This window comes from Bos mutus, chromosome 15, assembly GCF_027580195.1.
Source record: "Bos mutus isolate GX-2022 chromosome 15, NWIPB_WYAK_1.1, whole genome shotgun sequence".
Lineage (NCBI taxonomy): Eukaryota > Metazoa > Chordata > Mammalia > Artiodactyla > Bovidae > Bos > Bos mutus.
The window spans coordinates 78,837,140-78,845,844 of NC_091631.1; the positions used below are offsets into that span (position 1 = coordinate 78,837,140).

An 8,705-nucleotide genomic window follows, 5' to 3' on the forward strand; every position below is an offset into this window, starting at 1 on the left:
ACTAAAAAGCCTCATGTTGAAAGTCAAAGAGGAGGGTGAAAAAGTTGGCCTAAAGCTCAACATTCAGAAAACTAAGATCATGGCATCTGGTCCCATGACTTCTGTCGGGAGCCTCATTAGGCATTACTGACAAAATGGAGGCACGGCCCCAACTCCCTCTCCTTGTCCCACAGGCACGGGCCCGGGATGAAGGAGTTCCTCTCCTCGGCTGACTTGACTGAAAAGAATTAAGGTTCTTATGGTTCTTGAGAGGAGCATGAGAAAGCACAAAGCCTTCTGCAGCTGTGCTCAGAGAATAATTCATAAAATTAGTCATTGACATTCATTCAAGGACCTTTACAAAAAAGTGTTCCAGGATGAGCATGTAGGCCGCAGCTTGAGGCCATGGGAGGGATTGTTATCTGAAACCTATTTGTGAGGGAAATGTTTATGGCAAAGGAGTTTACTGAATTTAGGGCTTAGGAATAATTAAAAGAGTTAGAAGCTAAAGATTTAAGGAATGTTGTAATGTTAGCATATTTTACTATAGCTTATAGAGATTAGGAATTTTGGAGATATTAGTGGTTAGAAGGCTTTGTAGAGAAAGTGAGCTCAGGATACTAGGGACAAACAGGATTTAGAAAGAAAAAAATAAACTGAGGGATGTGGTATGTAGCCCAGACATTAACATGAGCTACAGTGTATTCACAAGGACACATGAGAAGAAGTAGAAAAGAGAATCACTGAGGCAGGAACTCCTTTTGAGAGGCAGCAATGATTTATAAGACAACAAATTTGGGTCAGGGGGAACTGAAAATGTCAAACCTCTGACCTAATGCTTCTGTAAAAGTATAAAAGAGAATCTTAAGCTTGAAATAAATATGCAGTCAAGAAAAATGAATGAGAGGCTGAATTGTGACTCACTGACACCTCCCATCCCTTCAGACTGATTCCCTGGTTGCTGGAGCTGGACTCCAGCAGACTTCTTGGGAAATAGATGGGGAAACAGTGTCAGACTTTATTTTTGGGGGGCTCCAAAATCACTGCAGATGGTGACTGCAGCCATGAAACTAAAAAATGCTTACTCCTTGGAAGAAAAGTTATGACCAACCTAGATAGCATATTCAAAAGTAGAGACATTACTTTTGCAACAAAGGTCCATCTAGTGAAGGCTATGGTTTTTCCAGTGGTCATGTATAGATGTGAGAGTTGGACTGTAAAGAAGGCTGAGAGCCGAAGAATTGATGCTTTTGAGCTGTGAGAAGACTCTTGAGAGTCCCTTGGACTGTGAGGAGATCCAATCAGTCCATCCTAAAGGAGATCAGTCCTGGGTATTCATTGGGAGGACTGATGCTAAAGCTGAAACTCCAATACTTTGGCCACCTCATGCGAAGAGTTGACTCATTGGAAAAGACCCTGATGCTGGGAGAGATTGGGGGCAGGAGGAGAAGGGGATGACAGAGGATGAGATGGCTGGATGGCATCACTGACTTGATGGACATGAGTTTGGATGAGCTCCGGGAATTGGTGATGGACAGGGAGGCCTGGCGTACTGCGGTCCATGGGGTCACAAAGACTTGGACAGAATGGAGTGACTGAACTGAAGAAAAATTAAACTTAGTCAAGACAACAGATTAAAATAAATTTAATGATAGACTGGATCAACTGGCTGTGTACTCATTGCTAAAATTTTATGCTTTTTTTTTTTCTCTCCACTCAGTCTACTATCATAGGTTTATATGTGTGTAATGCAGTGTGTTTATGTGCATATATTTTTATGTGTGCTTTGTTGTAGTTCAGTAACTAAATTATATCTGACTCTTTACCACTGCAGCACACCAGGCTTCCCTGTCCTTTTCTATCTCCCAGAGTTTACTCAAACTCTTGTTCTTTGAGTCGGTCATGCCATCCAAGCATCTTATCCTGTTATCCTCTTCTCTTCCTGCCCTCAATCTTTCCCAGCATCAGGGTCTTTTCAGTGAGTCAGTTCTTCTCATCAGGTGGCCAAAGTATTGGAGCTTCAACTTCAGCATCAGTCCTTCCAATGAATATTCAGGACTGATTTCCTTTAGGATTGACTGGTTTGATCTCTTTGTTGTCCAAGAGATTCTCAAGAATCTTCAGGTTTTATTATGAAAGACATTCTGAAATGTTTTGACAATCATTACTCAAAGCAATATTGACTAGAAGAGTATTTTATCACTGGACATTTTGTTGAAGATGTGACAGCATATTGCGTAAATTAGGTAAACAATTTCTCTACTTATGCAATAGGGAACATTGCTGTGACGGACTGGGTGGCAGAAGCGCACTGGCTGACACGAACTGCGCAGAAGTGTGGCTGAGAGGAGCTACCCCTTGCCCAAGGTCAGGGGCGGTGTCTGACAGGAGCTACCCCATGACTGAGATCAGGGGCAGTGGCTGGGAGGAGCTATCCCATGGCCGAGATCAGGGGTGTTGCCTGAGACGAGCAACCCCATGTCCAAGGAGCGGTGGCTGCGCAGGTGCAGGAGGGCCAAGAGGACCTACTCCACCTTCAAGGTCGGGAGGGGTGGCTGTGAGGAGACACCCCTTGTGAAAGGTTAGGAGCAGTGGCTGTGCTTTGCTGGAGCAGTGGTGAAGAGATACCCCACGTCCAAGGTAAGAGAAACCCAAGTAAGACGGCAGGTGTTGCAAGAGGGCAGACACACAAACAAAAATCACAGAAAACTAGTCAATCCAATCACATGGACCACAGACCTGTCTAACTCAGTGAAACTAAGCCATGATGTGTGGGGCCACCCAAGATGGGCGGGTCATGGTGGAGAGGTCTGACAGAATGTGGTCCACTGGAGAAGGGAATGGCAGACCACTTCAGTATTCTTGCCTTGAGAAACCCATGAACAGTATGAAAGGCAAAATGATAAGATACTGATAGAGGAACTCCCCAGGTTGGTAGGTACCCAATATGCTACTGGAGATCAGTGGAGAAATAACTCCAGAAAGAATGAAGGGATGGAGCCAAAGCGAAAACAATACCCAGTTGTGGGTGTGACTGGTGATAGAAGCAAGGTCCGATGCTGTAAAGAGCAATATTGCATAGGAACCTGGAATGTCAGGTCCATAAATCAAGGCAAATTGGAAGTAGTCCAACAGGAGATGGCAAGAGTGAATGTCGACATTCTAGGAATCAGCAAATTAAAATGGACTGGAATGGGTGAATTTAACTTAGATGACCATTAAATATACTGCTGTGGGAAGGAATCCCTTAGGAGAAATGGAGTAGCCATCATGGTCAACAAAAGAGTCCAAAATGCAGTACTTAGATGCAATCTCAAAAATGACAGAATGATCTCTATTGGTTTCCAAGGCAAACCATTCAATATCACAGTAATCCAAGACTATGACCCAACCAGTAATGCTGAAGAAGCTGAATTTGAATGGTTCTATGAAGCCCTACAAGACCTTTTAGAACTAACAGCCAAAACAGATGTCCTTTTCATTATAGGGAACTGGAACACAAAAGTAGGAAGTCAAGAAACACCTGGAGTAACAGGCAAATCTGGCTTGGAATAAGGAATGAAGCAGGAAAAGGCTAATGGAGTTTTGCCAAGAGAACACACTGGTCATAGAAACACTCTCTTCCAACAACACAAGAGAAGACTCTACACATGGACATCACCAGATGGTCAAGACCAAAATCAGATTGACTATATTCTTTGCAGCCAAAGAGGGAGAAGCACTATACAGTCAACAAAAACAAGACCAGGAGCTGACTGTGGCTCAGATCATGAACACCTTATTACCAAATTCAGACTTAAATTGAAGATAGTAGGGAAAACGACTAGACCATTCAGGTATGACCTAAATCAAATCCCCTATGACTATACAGTGGTAGTGAGAAATAGATTTAAGGGCCTAGATCAGATAGATAGAGTGCCTGATGAACTACGGATGAAGGTTCATGACATTGTACAGGAGACAGAGATCAAGACCATCCCCATGGAAGAGAAATGAAAAAAAAGCAAAATGTCTGTCTGCGGAGGCCTTACAAATAGCTGTGAAAATAAGAGAAGTGAAAAGCAAAGGATAAAAGGAAATATGTAAGTATCTGAATGCAGAGTTCCAAAGAATAGAAAAAGGAGATAAAAAAGCCTTCCTCAGCGATCAATGCAAAGACATAGAGGAAAACAACAGAACGGGAAAGACTAGATCTCTTCAAGAAAATTAGAGATACCAAGGGAACATTTCATGCAAAGATGGGCTTGATAAAGTACAGAAATGGTATGGACCTAACAGAAGCAGAAGATATTAAGAAGAGGTGGCAAGAATACACAGAAGGACTGTACAAAAAAAATCTTCACGACCCAGAAAATCACGATGGTGTGATCACTCACCTAGAGCCAGACATGCTGGAATGTGAAGTCAAGTGGGCCTTAGAAAACATCACTACCAACAAAGCTAGTGGAGGTGATGGAATTCCAGTTGAGCTATTTCAAATCATGAAAGATGATGCTGTGAAAATGCTGCACTTAATATGCCAGCAAATTTGGAAAACAGCAGTGGCCACAGGACTGGAAAAGATCAGTTTTCATTCCAATTCCAAAGAATGCTGAAACTATTGCACAATTGCACTCATCTCATACACTAGTAAAGTAACGCTCAAAATTCTCCAAGCTAGACTTCAGCAATACGTGAACCGTGAACTTCCATATGTTCAAGCTGGTTTTAGAAAAGGCAGAGGAACCATAGATCAAATTTCCCACATCCACTGGATCACGGAAAAAGCAAGAGAGTTCCAGAAAAACATCTATTCCTGCTTTATTGACTATGCCAAAGCCTTTGAGTGTGTGGATCACAATAAACTGTGGAAAATTCTGAAAGAGATGGGTATACCAGACCACCTGACCTGCCTTTTGAGAAATCTATAGTCAGGTCAGGAAGCAACAGTTAGAACTGGACACGGAACAACAAACAGACTGGTCCCAAATAGGAAAAGAAGAACGTCAAAGCTGTATATTGTCACCCTGCTCATATAACTTATATGGAGAGTACATCATGAGAAACGCTGGTCTGGAAGAAGCACAAGCTGGAATCAAGATTGCTGAGAGAAATATCAGTAACCTCCTATATGCAGATGGCACCACCCTTATGTCAGAAAGTTAAGAGAACTAAAAAGCCTCTTGATGAAAGTGAAAGAGGAGGGTGAAAAAGTTGGCTTAAAGCTCAACATTCAGAAAACAAAGATCATGGCATCTGGTCCCATCACTTCATGGGAAATAGATGGCTAAACATTGGAAAGAGTGTCAGAGTTTATTTTTTGGGGCTCCAATTCACTGTAGTTGGTGATTGCAGCCATGAAATTAAAAGATGCTTACTCCTTGGTAGGAGTTATGACCAACCTAGATAGCATATTAAAAAGCAGAGAGATTGCTTTGCCAACGATAGTCCATCTAGTCAAGGCTATGCTTTTTCCAGTGGTCATGTATGGATGTGAGAGTTGGACTGTGAAGAAAGCTGAGCGCCGAAGAACTGATGCTTTTGAACTGTGGTGTTGGAGAAGACTCTTGAGTGTCCCTTGGACTGTAAAGAGATCCAACCAGTCCATTCTAAAGGAGATCAGTCCTGGATGTTCTTTGGAATGACTGATGCTGAAGCTGAAACTCCAATTTTTTGGCCACCTGATGCGAAGAGTTGACTCATTGGAAAAGACTCTGATGCTGGGAGGGATTGAGGGTAGGAGGATGACAGGATGAGATGGCTGGATGGCATCACTGACTCGATGGACGTGAGTCTGGGTGAACTCTGGGTGTTGGTGATGGACAGGGAGGCCTGGTGTGCTGCAATTCATGGGTTCACTGTGTCAGACACGACTGAGCAACTGAACTGAACTGAACTGTACTAAATATCAATATGTCCTTGATAGAAATTGAAGATAAGCTACAGTGAAAAAGTTATTCACTCTTGCAAAGTAACTCAAACTAATATTCATGGCATTTGAAGAATTATTTACTTTTTTATTATTTTAATTTCTTTTAATATTATTTTCAGATGACTTTAAGAAACAGGCTGAGTGAGTATTATGAATTCCATTTAATTCAGATAAAACATTGCACTGCAGATAATGGGTATGCACTGGAAGGTGGCAGTCCCATGATCATGTGTACCTATTAGGGCTCTATCGCTCTAGTGGTAAAGAGCCACCTGCCAAAGCAGGAGACAGACACTGGTTTAGTCCCTGTGTCAGGAAGATCCCCTGGAGAAGGAAATAGCAAGCCATTCCAGTATTCCTGCCTGGAGTATTCCATGGACAGAGGGCCCTGGCGACTACAGTCCATGGGATCACAGAGTGGGACATGACTAAAGTGACTTATCACACATGTAGCATTCATGCCATTTTCTTTCTTGTTTTCTCCTGCAGATATTTTCTCAGCAGAGCTTTGCCCTCTCCACATGAATCAATGCAGCAAAATAACAATGTAATCGAGTTCATGTTGTTAGGATTGATTCAAGATCCTAAGAGACAGAAAATGGTATTTGTAATCTTCTTCATTTTCTCTGCAGGAATGTTGATGGGTAATTTGCTTATTATTATGACCATAAAAATTCAGCCAGACACTTGGGAGCCCCATGTACTTCTTCCTATTTCATTTTTCTTTGGTTGATACCTGCTTTCCAACTTCAATAGCCCCAGATTAATCATGGATGCCCTGTATGCAAAGAAAAGCATGTCTTACAATGAGTGCCTGACTCAGATCTTTGCACTGCATTTATTTGGATGCATGGAGATCTTTGTCCTGGTCCTTATGGCCATGGATTGGTATGTGGCCATCTATAAGCCCTTGAATTATGCAACCATCATAAGGCGGCAAGTCTGCATCATCCTGATTGTTCTTGCACGAATAGGGTCTTTTACACATTCTATGGCTCAGATTATTCTGGCCTTTAGATTGTCCTTCTGCAGATCCAATTTGATTGATCACCATTGCTGTGATATGTAGCCACTGTTGAAACTTGCCTGCATGGATATTTATGTGATGAACTTACTGGTGGTGATTAATAGCGGGGCAATTTGTGCAAGCAGTTTTAGAATTCTGATGATCTCTTACATTGTTATTTTGCATTCACAATGCAGAAGGGAGGAAAAAGTCCCTCTCCACTTGCACTTCTTTGTCCGTTTATATTTATATATACTCGGCCCCCAGCCACATTCCCCATGAACAAGATTGTGGAAGTATTTTACACGATTGGAACACCCTTCCTCAATCCACTCATCTACACACTGAGGAATACAGGAGTGAAAAATGCCATGAGAAAGTTAAGACATGTCAGAATTATCTCAAAAAGCAAAAGATGAGTTGTGGGGCTGGATTGACTGTTTATTGAGTCATGGTTTTAGTGAATCTGTACAAATTATTATATATGACAATGTTTGACTCTTGTGGGAGTAGCATAATTAAAATCAAAGTATGCTTTGCTTTATTATTATTGTTTTTTTTAATTCACAGGCAAGATGAATGCCAAGGCTTCTCATTCTTTCATGGACCAAACGTGCCAATTCTAATCATGATCTCCTGTCAACGTTTATTTTTCAATCGGTTCAGTTCAGTTAAGTCGCTCAGTTGTGTCCAACTCTTTGCAACCCCATGGACTGCAAGACACCAGGCTTCCCTGTACATCACCAACAGAGTAAAAATAAACATGAAGGGTTTTTTTTTTAAATTTTAATATATTTGTACCTTTTGGGACATTGCAAAGTTCGGTGTCTAAACTGGTGTCTCAAAAGTTTCATGTGATGCGTTAAGAGGCCCATATGTATAAAAGAGAAGAGAAGTGCCATAATTTTGTTACAGGCTCATCTAGTCTAAATATCCCTCATTCCAGTACACAAACAGGCAAAGACACATACACTTACTATACAGGGGTTTGTGGTTATTTGTACTTCAGATGATTGAATGGATGAACAAATGTAAGAGATAAAACAGAAAAGAAAATAAGCTCACATGCAGATGAAAACATAAAGTTTAGATAATAGAATAAGATGTTATACAGGGAAAGAAAACTTAAAAGTTTTTATGTGGTTCAGAAGTAATTGCAGCCAAATTAAATAGGGGAAATGGTGTAATTTTAAATGATTTTTGGAAGATGCTATTAATATAAACAGAGTGTATAATTGTGAATAGTCATCTGCCCTCAAAAGTGATTCACCCAAAGGAGAAACTCTGAATTCTAAGTATACTTTCATTTCTCTCAGGAAGAAGTAGAATTCCTGATATATTTCCAGTGCTTTTCTTCTATCTCATTTATGTCTCAAATATATTATAAAGTTGAATATGTCTTTCAAAAACATACAAATAGCAAATTCAGAACAAATAGCAATTCTCTGAAGTTCCCGGAGTAAACCCATCCTCAAGATTGTTCTGCTGAGAAATAAGAAGGAAGGTTTCAAAACAGTTTCATATGTCTTCCTTATCTCTAATCCATAATAAATGCCTCTAATCCACTTTATTTAAACATCTGCAATGTGAACTAAAACACAGGAAACATTAGGAATTGATGAAGTGGTCACGAACTGTTTTTTTTTTTTTTTTTCTAGCTTTGAAATAGGGAGTAGAATACAATGATTAAGAGCATTAGCTTTGGATTCAGTCTTGATGAATCCAAATCCTTGTTCTATCACCTTATAGACCTGTAACTTCAGGAAAGATAGATGGACTTCTAGGCCACAGTGTTTGTCTATAAAATGG

The 8,705-nt window shown here is 40.8% G+C and overlaps 1 pseudogene; it reads left to right on the forward strand.

The window, feature by feature from the left end:
* The first annotated feature begins 6,419 nt into the window (after positions 1-6,419).
* LOC106700966 (olfactory receptor 4C11-like) lies at positions 6,420-7,315 on the forward strand (annotated as a pseudogene).
* The last annotated feature ends 1,390 nt before the right edge of the window (positions 7,316-8,705 follow it).